This window comes from Ostrinia nubilalis, chromosome 9 (assembly GCF_963855985.1).
Source record: "Ostrinia nubilalis chromosome 9, ilOstNubi1.1, whole genome shotgun sequence".
NCBI classification, from domain to species: Eukaryota; Metazoa; Arthropoda; class Insecta; order Lepidoptera; family Crambidae; genus Ostrinia; species Ostrinia nubilalis.
Window position 1 is genome coordinate 5,349,740 of NC_087096.1, and position 10,293 is coordinate 5,360,032.

At 34.8% G+C, this 10,293-nt stretch overlaps 1 long non-coding RNA gene across 2 annotated transcripts; it reads left to right on the plus strand.

Moving 5' to 3' along the window:
- Positions 1-478: 478 nt before the first annotated feature.
- Positions 479-7,492, plus strand: LOC135074445 (uncharacterized). 2 transcript variants are annotated; one of them, XR_010257842.1, is made up of 3 exons: positions 479-684; positions 6,014-6,241; positions 7,001-7,492. It is a non-coding gene; the product is annotated as an uncharacterized LOC135074445 (long non-coding RNA). The 2 variants fall into 2 exon arrangements; XR_010257841.1 differs by lacking the exon at positions 479-684 and adding an exon at positions 5,789-5,836.
- Positions 7,493-10,293: the final 2,801 nt, after the last annotated feature.

Consider the following 10,293-nt stretch of genomic DNA (forward strand, 5'->3'; position numbering starts at 1 on the left):
ATCATTAGACCTTTAGACGGGCGCAGATCCGCCGCGCCCGCAGCGCTTCAGTGGATTATTGCATTTTTTTATGTATATTTAATCACATTTATTTACCTACATTTACATATTTACTCTTTTCTTTAAGTGTAGACACTGTTTATGTATAAGTCCACTATTGCATGCCCTGGCAACCTATAATTAAGGCAGCACTTAGATTAAGTTAAATACGTTGTAAATATTGATTGTCTTCCAGTGTATGTCTTGTTGGTTGTCCTATTAAATAAATAAAATAAATATTTATAGCAACACAATGTTTAAAAATAAAATTTTTCAAAAACGATCAATTTAATCGATTATGTCTATTCTAAATGGACATCCCTATTTGTTAGTCAAATTGTCATTCACTCGCATCACCTTTTCTCTCTCACTCACTCCATACTCTCTAATCTGTGACTCACTCTTGCTGTGTTGCTGTCTTGCTTGATCCTTCTTTGTGATTCGTTTATGTTTTAGCTTTTATTTTCGGAACTTTATTAACTACAAACTTGGCTATTCAAACGGACTCTGATTGATTGCAATAACGACATACTCAGCCTGGGATTTACTGTTTTTGTGTGGCTCGGCCAAGGCTCGGCTGGTGGTTCTATGGTGTTAGAAAATGAGCAACTTAATTATACACAACAATGGGCAGCACCTCGATCGGTAAGTACCTACATTTTGCTCTGCAATCTTATGAATAGGTACTAGCCTTGCCAAACTTCTGAATTGCCATTCTCATGGCGGGTTGTCTTGAAATGAATGTTCCGCTATTATGTGTGGTTCAACCCTGGACAGTGTGGACAGCCAGGCCCGATTCGATTGTAAGAAACTAGTCGATGGTACAGCGCAATGGAGGCATGAGCGAAACAACAATTATGTTGACAATCCAGCTGGTTTTGGTGTAAATCTAAGGAATTATTTACTTTGACACTATCTCCCTGCTCTCAATGAAAGCTTGTTTTGTTTTGTTTTTTGGAACTAAGACTACTAGATTATTATTTTTTGTAATTAAGTTTGTAACACGTCATAATTAATTATTATAACAACAATGCTTATTTACTAAAGCTGTTTAACCCTACCCTCTGACCCAAAATTCTACTAACAGCACATAATATTGAATTATCATTTTTTTTATGGTTTGCGGCTCAATTTATTCAACGCACAGGAGTATGCGTGGCATGGCATGCAATGAATCTATTTATTTTTACAGGTTACAGCTCATGATCTTATATGCACAACATGTTGGACCCAAGCCCAAGATACAACACAAATGCATCTACTTCAAATCTTAGCAGAAAATGTGTGCTTTGCAGTAGAACACTAGAGCCTAGAACACGTTCACATCAGCTCATGTCCCTGAGAACTAACACTCAACATCATATTTTTTAGTATTAATGATGAACTTTATTTGTAAAATAAAACGAAGACTTTCAAGACGCCATAGCTCACTTTTATTTTCTTGCACACAACTGACAGATAGGCAGTGTTGCCAACTTTACATCACAGATAATGCATATTCTAACACCCCCCTTCAATGTTAAAATCATAAGCATTTGTAACATTGCAATAGGTATTTATAATAGACCACTTTAATAAGTCATACAATTTTAAATGCTTTCTTTTTACCTTTTAAACTTTATACAATATTAAATGAACTTTAGATTTTATTTAACTTATACAATACTATTCAGTTTAGATGAACTTTCAATGAATTTTACATTTTATTTTTACTTAGTTGCTGTTTACATTATTACATAATTTTTACTTATTTACTGTTTATACATTATTTTACTTATTTACTTGGTTACACAATATTCAACTTAGATGTAAAATAGTTATGTTTAATCTCACATAGTGGTTTTGTAAATATATCTGATACATTATGTTCAGTTGGTACATATGTAATGTTAATTTTATGATTTCTAACTGCATCTTTAATATAATGATATTTAATGTCAATGTGTTTTGTTCTTTTACCATTTTCCCTATTGGTTATTATTTTTATAGCACTCTGATTATCAATCAAAAGTAAGGATTCAAAATTATGACTGTAGAAGTTATTCAAAATACCTTTTAGATAGATGAGCTCTGTTGTGGCTGAAGCTGCTGCTATGTACTCGGCCTCTGCAGATGATAGTGAGACGGTACATTGTTTTTTTGATGACCAAGATATTAAATTCTTACCAAAATAAGTTGCAGATCCACTCACACTTTTGCGGTCAGTTTTGTCACTTCCCCAGTCTGCATCTGTGTATGTTATTAGCTGTATTGGTTTGTCAGTCCTGAAATATGTAAGTCCTTTATTAATAGTGTTTTTTAGGTATCTTAAAATTCTTTTCGCTGCTTTCCAGTGCTGTGATGTAGGTTTATCCAGGTATCTACTCAAGAAAGAAGTTGCATAGGTGATATCGGGTCTACTTGTCACCGAAAGGTAAGTAAGGCTTCCAATTAGTTCTCTATAAGGTACATTTACTATCTCCTCCTCTTCTGTAGTTATAGGTTTTTTCTCCATAGGTGTTTTTACTGCTTTGCTGTCCTCCATTCCAAATTTCTTCAGTATTTTCCTTATCAGTTTTTCTTGTTTTATACATATAGTATCATTACTTCTGTGTATTTCCATTCCTAAATATTCTTTTATATCTCCCAAATCTTTTGCTTTGAATTCTGTCTGTAGTTTTTCTTTTATCTCTTCAAAATTCCCCATTAATAAGAAATCATCAACGAAAATTAGTGCCCAAGTTTCAGGTTTAAAGTATAGACAAACATCATATTTAGATTGCTCAAAGTTATTTTCAATAAAGAAGTTGTGAACTCTCTCATTCCAGCATCTCGGCGCTTCTTTCAATCCGTAAAGTGCTTTTCTCAGTTTCAATACTTTTCCTTTTTCTTCCTTTATTCCTTCTGGGTATTTTATAAATATTTCTTTTTCCAGGTTTCCATTTAAAAAAGCTGTAGGTATGTCCATCTGTCTTATTGGTTTATTCTCTTGTAGTGATATACTTAACAATAATCTCACAGTAGACATTCTAGCAACTGGTGCATAAACATCATAGGTATTATTTTCTTGATAGCCTTTAGCTACTAATCTAGCTTTCTTTGTTCCATCTGACTTTTGCTTGAAGATCCATCTAGTGTCAATAGCTTTATGTCCATCCGGTAGAATAGAAGATTCCCAGGTTTGTAGTTTTTTGTGAGCATCTAGTTCTTTCTTTATTGCTTCTGTCCATTCTGGATTTTTAATAGCTTCTTTGTAGGTAATTGGTTCTGTGTCAACAAAGGTGTTCAAACAATATGCTATGTTAGATTCACTACTTTCATAATCACTTTCATTATTATTATCATATGTCTCATAGTCTTTTAGGTAGTTAGGTCTTCTAATCGTTCTTTGTGGTCTTACCTGTGGGTTTCTTTCAGTATTCTGCCTTTGTTCATTTTTTTCTGATCTATCTTTTAGTCCAATTGTGTCACATCCTGTATTTGAGTCGTCTTCATTGTTGTCACATCCTGTATTCATGTCATTGTCATTTTCTTCACCATAAGTATATCTGTGTTCCTTTTTTGTCTCTTCATTTATTGGTTTGTACTTAATGTCTTCCTCATCAAATCTCACATCTCTTGATATTACTATCTTGTTTTCTTTTGGATTCCACAGTCGATAACCATTAGGGGCATAACCCACTAATCTCATTTCGTGAGCTCTTTCTTCAAATTTATTTCCTTTGGGTAGTTGAGTAGCCCAAGCTTTGCTTCCAAAAACACGCAGTCTACTCAGGTCTAGAGATCCAAACATGACTTCTGCTGGTATCTGAAAATTAATAGCTGATGAGGGACATCTGTTAAGTTGGTAAGCTGAAGCAAGTATGGCCTCTCCCCATAAATGTTTTGGAAGATTTGTCTCTAAAATTTGAGTTCTCGCTTTGTTGTAGAGAGTCCTGTTCATCCTTTCAGAAACTCCATTTTGTTGGGGTGAGTAGGGGCGAGTATATTCAATATTTATTCCTTTCTCTATACAAAAAGATTCTATGACTTTATTCTTAAATTCACCTCCATTGTCGCAACGTATTCTTTTTACTCTAGTGTCTTGCTGATTTTCAATGTTTTTAATATATTTAATTAAGTTATTAGTCGCTTCATCTTTACTTTTTAATAGATAAACTACTACAAAATGTGAAAAATCATCAACAATTACCTGATAGTATAGTTCTTCATTAATCCCTTTTATGTTCACAGGTCCAGCTACATCAGTATGAAGAAGTTCACCAATGTGTGATGACCTCGGCTTCGGAGTGTGTGGAAATGGCTGACGAGTCGACTTACCCATCATACATGGTCCACATGGCTTGTTGGAGACAGGAAGCTGCATGATATTCAAACTGTGCCTGTTAACATGACCTAATCTGTTGTGCCATAAAAATCCTTTGCTGATACCACAAAAATTGTTTTCTGAAAATAAAGATGCTTTTAGAACAAATAGTTTTCCCTTACAATACCCTGTAATACAATCATTTGAATAGTTTTTGCGAATCTTTACTTCATTTTTAGTAAACTGAACATTACAATCTTTTTGCACTATCTTTTTGACTGAAATTAGGTTAAATGATAAGTTATCAACTATAAGAGCATTCAAAGTTAATTTATGACCGCTACACTTTAATGTTATTGTCCCTTTTTTCTTGGCAATCACGTAGTCTCCATTTGCAATATATATCTTCATTTCTGGTTCAATTTCAGTAATGTCGCTCATATACTTCATATACTTTTGTTGAATGAGATGTTCCGTGCATCCTGAGTCGATGATCCATTCTATGTTTTCTTTTTCTTCAAATATGTTGCATTGGTTCTCGGTTCCAGATAAGAATGTAAATTCTCGTTGATCTTCCTCTGTAGTTGCAGCATGACTTTGACTCTGATGATACCCTCTGCCTCGGCTACGACCTCTATAACCTCTTCCTCTATAATTACCACTTGTTGTTCTCGCTGCATTGGATCGACATTCAAAGCTCTTGTGGCCTTCCTTTTTACATTTGTAGCATATTATTGCATTGGTTTTGAATGCCATCTGGTGGGGTTGCTGGTTCTGTTCATCCTGTCCTGCACTCCTCAGTTCCTCATCCAGTAATCTTCCTTTCACAAAATCTAATGTCAACTTTTCATTCATTGTTTCCAGTGCCGTTACCAGAGTGTTGTATTTTTCAGTAAGTCCCAACAAAAGATAGGTAATTTTCTCCTCTTCATCAAGTTTCTTGTCTGCATTCTCTAATTCTCTGATTATTGACTCGAATTTCAGGAAATATTCCTCCAATTTCTCGTTATTTTGCAGTTTTAAGGTTAGCAACTTTTTCCTTATATGAATTCGGCTTACGATGGATTTTCTCTCGAAAATAGAACACAAAATGGCAAACATTTCTTTTGTTGTTTTTGCATCTTTCACCAGATCTAAGTGTTTGTCGGTGATGCACTGTACGATAATGGATTTGGCTCGCGAATCACTCTTTTTATCTACCTCGTCATCGTCCAAGGTGTCGATCAATTGCCTTTCTTCTAGCAAACATCTAATTCGGAATTTCCAATGACCGAAATTGTCCGCAGACAATTGCGGAAGCGATATATTTGAGGTGCCCATAACCTTTTAGTATTAATGATGAACTTTATTTGTAAAATAAAACGAAGACTTTCAAGACGCCATAGCTCACTTTTATTTTCTTGCACACAACTGACAGATAGGCAGTGTTGCCAACTTTACATCACAGATAATGCATATTCTAACAATATTAACATCAGGAACATAATTGTGGAACAACTAACTCCATTAGAGGTAATGCACGCTAAAGTCCTTATTTAATAAAATGTTATTGGCTATACAATCAGTCTAATTCTTGTAAAGTTATTGGTTTCTGTAAATTAATACTAAAATAAAATAATTTAAGTGCGGGACATTAAAAAACTGATAATTTTTTTAAACTTATTTCTAATTATTATTATTTTTAAACAGGTTACTGCAAATGACTACATCTGTGGGGCTTGTCACTCATTATTGCAAAGAGATACCACACCTACTTCACAAGACTCTCCAGATATGCCAACCGGTGCCCCGGTAGGTCACCAACAAGTTTGTGTTGGATGTGGTTGTTCATTATTGCGAACTTGAAGTCATTGTTTGGATACAGAGAATAATCAAGATATATTAAACATTGTTCGAAATTGGATTCAACCCAGAGAGGTAAGAGCCCTGCCAGTTTTATAATACATAAAAATAATTATGCCGGTTTATTATAATAATAAAAAAGGTTTTTTCCGAATCAGCCTTCCCATCCTTCAACTCCTTCCATTGCTTTCAATCTGCCACTACTCTCATCCATACAGGTTATACAGGGTGGAAACGATAAGTGATCTCACTCGATTATTTCTAAACTACACAAGATATCGAAAAACTGGTTACTCATCCTGAAAGTGCTTCACGAGCTCTTTCTAACGGTATCAGTAAATAGTTACAGAATTAACTGGATCTATCCGAAAATTCAATGTTTTCAGCCTCCATACTAAATGTATGCCAGCCACACAATATTAAAAGTGTTATAGATCACTTATCGTTTCCACCCTGTATAATACAAATAGACTTATATTATTAAAATATTGCAATATTATTACTTACATAATATTAAACATAATTTTTACTATTATAAAGCCAGTTAAAAATTCCCTGAGCCAAATAAACTCAGTAAAGTTTTATTTATACTTCCTGCATAACAACAGACTACTCTTTTAAACTACCACTATTCTCACTCTCAATCCTCGTTCCTCATTCATCCCTTTCGTTTCCTCCATAGACCAATCATTCCTCATCATTCAGCGTTCAAATCATAAATTATCTTTCATCACTCATCTTACTATTCCGTTACACACAAAAGTCGTTAATCCTATATAAATATTGCTCTTCTTATTGTTGAACTGTGAATCTGATGTTTTATTTTATTTTCAGATTCGTCCTTCAGATCTTCTTTGCCATAGATACTATCAGAGAGCACGAATTACTACAGTTGGTGCTTATTTAATGAAGCTGAGGACCGGTGATTCAGATGACAGAATAGCTACATTACTTGGCATTTCAAGGAGTACTCTTACAAAATATGTAATGAAAGCACGCAGTATGATGGAGGAACATTTCGTACCAGCACATTTAGGGTTACAACATATTAGTAGAGAGGAAGTAGCCCAAAGAAACCTTTATGTTCCAGTCTCTTTTCGGGAAGCCAGGAAACGATTTACCACAAAGAAAGGCTATTGTCATCATGGATGGTACATACATACATTTATGTGCAAAAAAGTAGCAATTATGCATACCAAAAAAAAAACTTATTCCCTATACAAATATCGGAATCTCGTTAAACCATTTATGGTACTTTGTTGTGATGGCGACATCATTGATGTATTGGGCCCATATTTAATAGAAAATGTAGAACATGACCATTAATAAATAATAAGTACCTACATACGTATTTTCATTTATACCTACATAACTGCCTACTTACCCTTGGGTCGGAATAAAGATATTTTTGGATTTAAATGTAAGTAAAATATATTAACTTCTTTTTAAAAAATGTTTGGCTTTTCCGTAGGCATTCCTATTTTTCCAATACGCAAAGTTCTATTTGCTGCTATTCATACGGTTTGACAAAGGGGTTCTTTATCGATCTACGATTTAAAGTGTAATTAAGACGCGACGTCTCTCCTACATATCTATACCTACTTATAATAAATCTGTAGAGAGGTCAATTCTGTACATGAAATATAATTTTCAAAATAACTATCAGGGGGTGATACTGATGCCAAAAATGCAATCAGTAAAATTTTTGTCTGTCTGTCTGTCCGTCTGTATGTTCCTTATAGAAACAAAAACTACTCGACGGATTTTAACGAAACTTGGTACAATTATTCTTCATACTCCTGGGCAGGTTATAGTATACTTAGGAATTCTCACGGGAACAGGAATTAGCGGGAAAATCCTTTTGTATGAAAAATCTAAACCGCTTAAGTTAGACGCTTTAAATTTCGCACGTAGGTACTTTAGTAAACTAATTCTCACGGGAACGGGAATTCGCATTATTATACATATAATTCTTGACAATAAATAGTTTTATTAGCAACTAGCGGCCGCCCGCGACTTCGTACGCGTGGATCCCGTTTTACCCCCTTCATCTATCTTACGCGGTTTAGATTTTTTCATTCAAATGTTTTTTCCCGTTCACGTGGGAATTTTGCAATATCCTGTTGTAACTAAGCTTTAAGTTTATTAAGATACCTACATGTCAAATTTCAAGCGTCTAACTAAAGCGGTTTAGATTTTTCATACAAAGGGATTTTCCCACGAATTCCAGTTCCCGTGGGAATTAGTTTACTAAAGTACCTACGTGCGAAATTTAAAGCGTCTAACTTAAGCGGTTTAGATTTTTCATACAAAAGGATTTTCCCGCTAATTCCTGTTCCCGTGGGAATTCCTAAGTATACTATAACCTGCCCAGGAGTATGAAGAATAATTGTACCAAATTTCGTTAAAATCCGTCGAGTAGTTTTTGTTTCTATAAGGAACATACAGACAGACAAAAATTTTACTGATTGCATTTTTGGCATCAGTATCACCCCCTGATAGTTATTTTGAAAATATATTTCATGTACAGAGTTGACCTCTCTACAGATTTATTATAAGTACCTATAGAAGATAGAAAATGGAAATGTACTTCTGTTATGCTAATAACCTCAAAATCTGAAGCATTTTTCCTATTGTAACGAATCTCCCGCTTATCCGTGCTTTAAGTATCTACACTAATATTATAAAGAGGAAAACTTTGTTTGTTTGGTTGTAATGAATAGACTCAAAAACTGTTGGACCGTTTTTATTAAATTCTTTCACCATTCGAAAGCTACATTATCCACGAGTAACAGGCTAAATTTTATTTTGGAAAATAATATGGTTCCGTAAAATATGTAGGTACCTAATGTAGGCCACGCGCGCGAAGCCGCGAGCGAAAAGCTAGTGGAGTATAAGGTGACAATCGTTAAGTAATTTCACATATAAAAATCATTATTTCATTGCTTGGGGGTCTTGGGGCGAACGATGTATGGACGCAGAACAATATCCTTTATTTTCAAATTTAAGCAAAAAGCATTCTGTGGTTATAAAATACCTATGCTTATTTGCACCTAGTTTATCAATCACCATGTTAATTCCATGCTTTCTATCCAGTCGACTGCTCTAACGACAAGGGTGGGCAGTCGTTGAGATGACAGCGCGAAAATCGTCGGCATCCACTAATTATGACCCTTATGTACCACTATATTGACAAAGTTCTCCGTCTTCGTACGCGATATTGGAAATTTGGCATCTACCATCGGCTGATCTGACATTAGGCGTAGTCTGGCTTTGATATTCAATTTTCAACTGTATTACCTTGACAATCAGTTCAAAATTGATTACTAGAAAATTATTTGACAGACGATTTCTACTCTCGACAAATGCATTTGAATTAGCCCACAGGTCAATGTTCTACAAAATTGCCCGTTCCTTGTATCAAAGTAGTTGTCTACTTTGTTTCCGAGTCGATTCTTACGTCTTTTGTCGTAACTTCTCGATTCCGCAAACAAAACACACGTCAAACATCGAGTTGCGAACCAACTCTTAATCGAGGATTCACCTCCCAACTCAAGACGAAGGATCAAAGAGATTCCTCCGATTAATCGAGATTACGCGAGATTTATTCGATAAGATTTCGTGGTTTAGTTTTTGATGGCAATGATTTATTAGTCTGCCACGTTCACTTTAGCACTTCGTTGGGAGATATTTAGGTTCAATTTAGAATGCTTGTTTTCTAGCAAGATAAAGTGTGATGAAGATTCGCTAAAAATAGGATTTGTGTACGAAAAATATCCATTGAAGACTGAGTGAGACAGATGAGAAAATGAAAACCCAATTTTATTTTTAGGAATCCTTGTTAGATATAAACTAACCTTGATTTAGTTTAAATACAATTACAATAATATCAAAATGAATTATGATATTTTCTTACTGCACTAAAGTGACCCAGGAGCTTGGCACTAAGCACGAACATCAGTCAAGTCATATGGCGAGCATAACTGCACTCACGCTAACGATGTGTTTAAAACTTCCTACATTTTGATTGCGCCATCAATTTTAGTCGCCCGATGAGCGTGAAAAGTGGAGACAAGAGAATTTTCGGTCCGCATTTGAACAAAATGAAAGCTATCGCACACACGCCG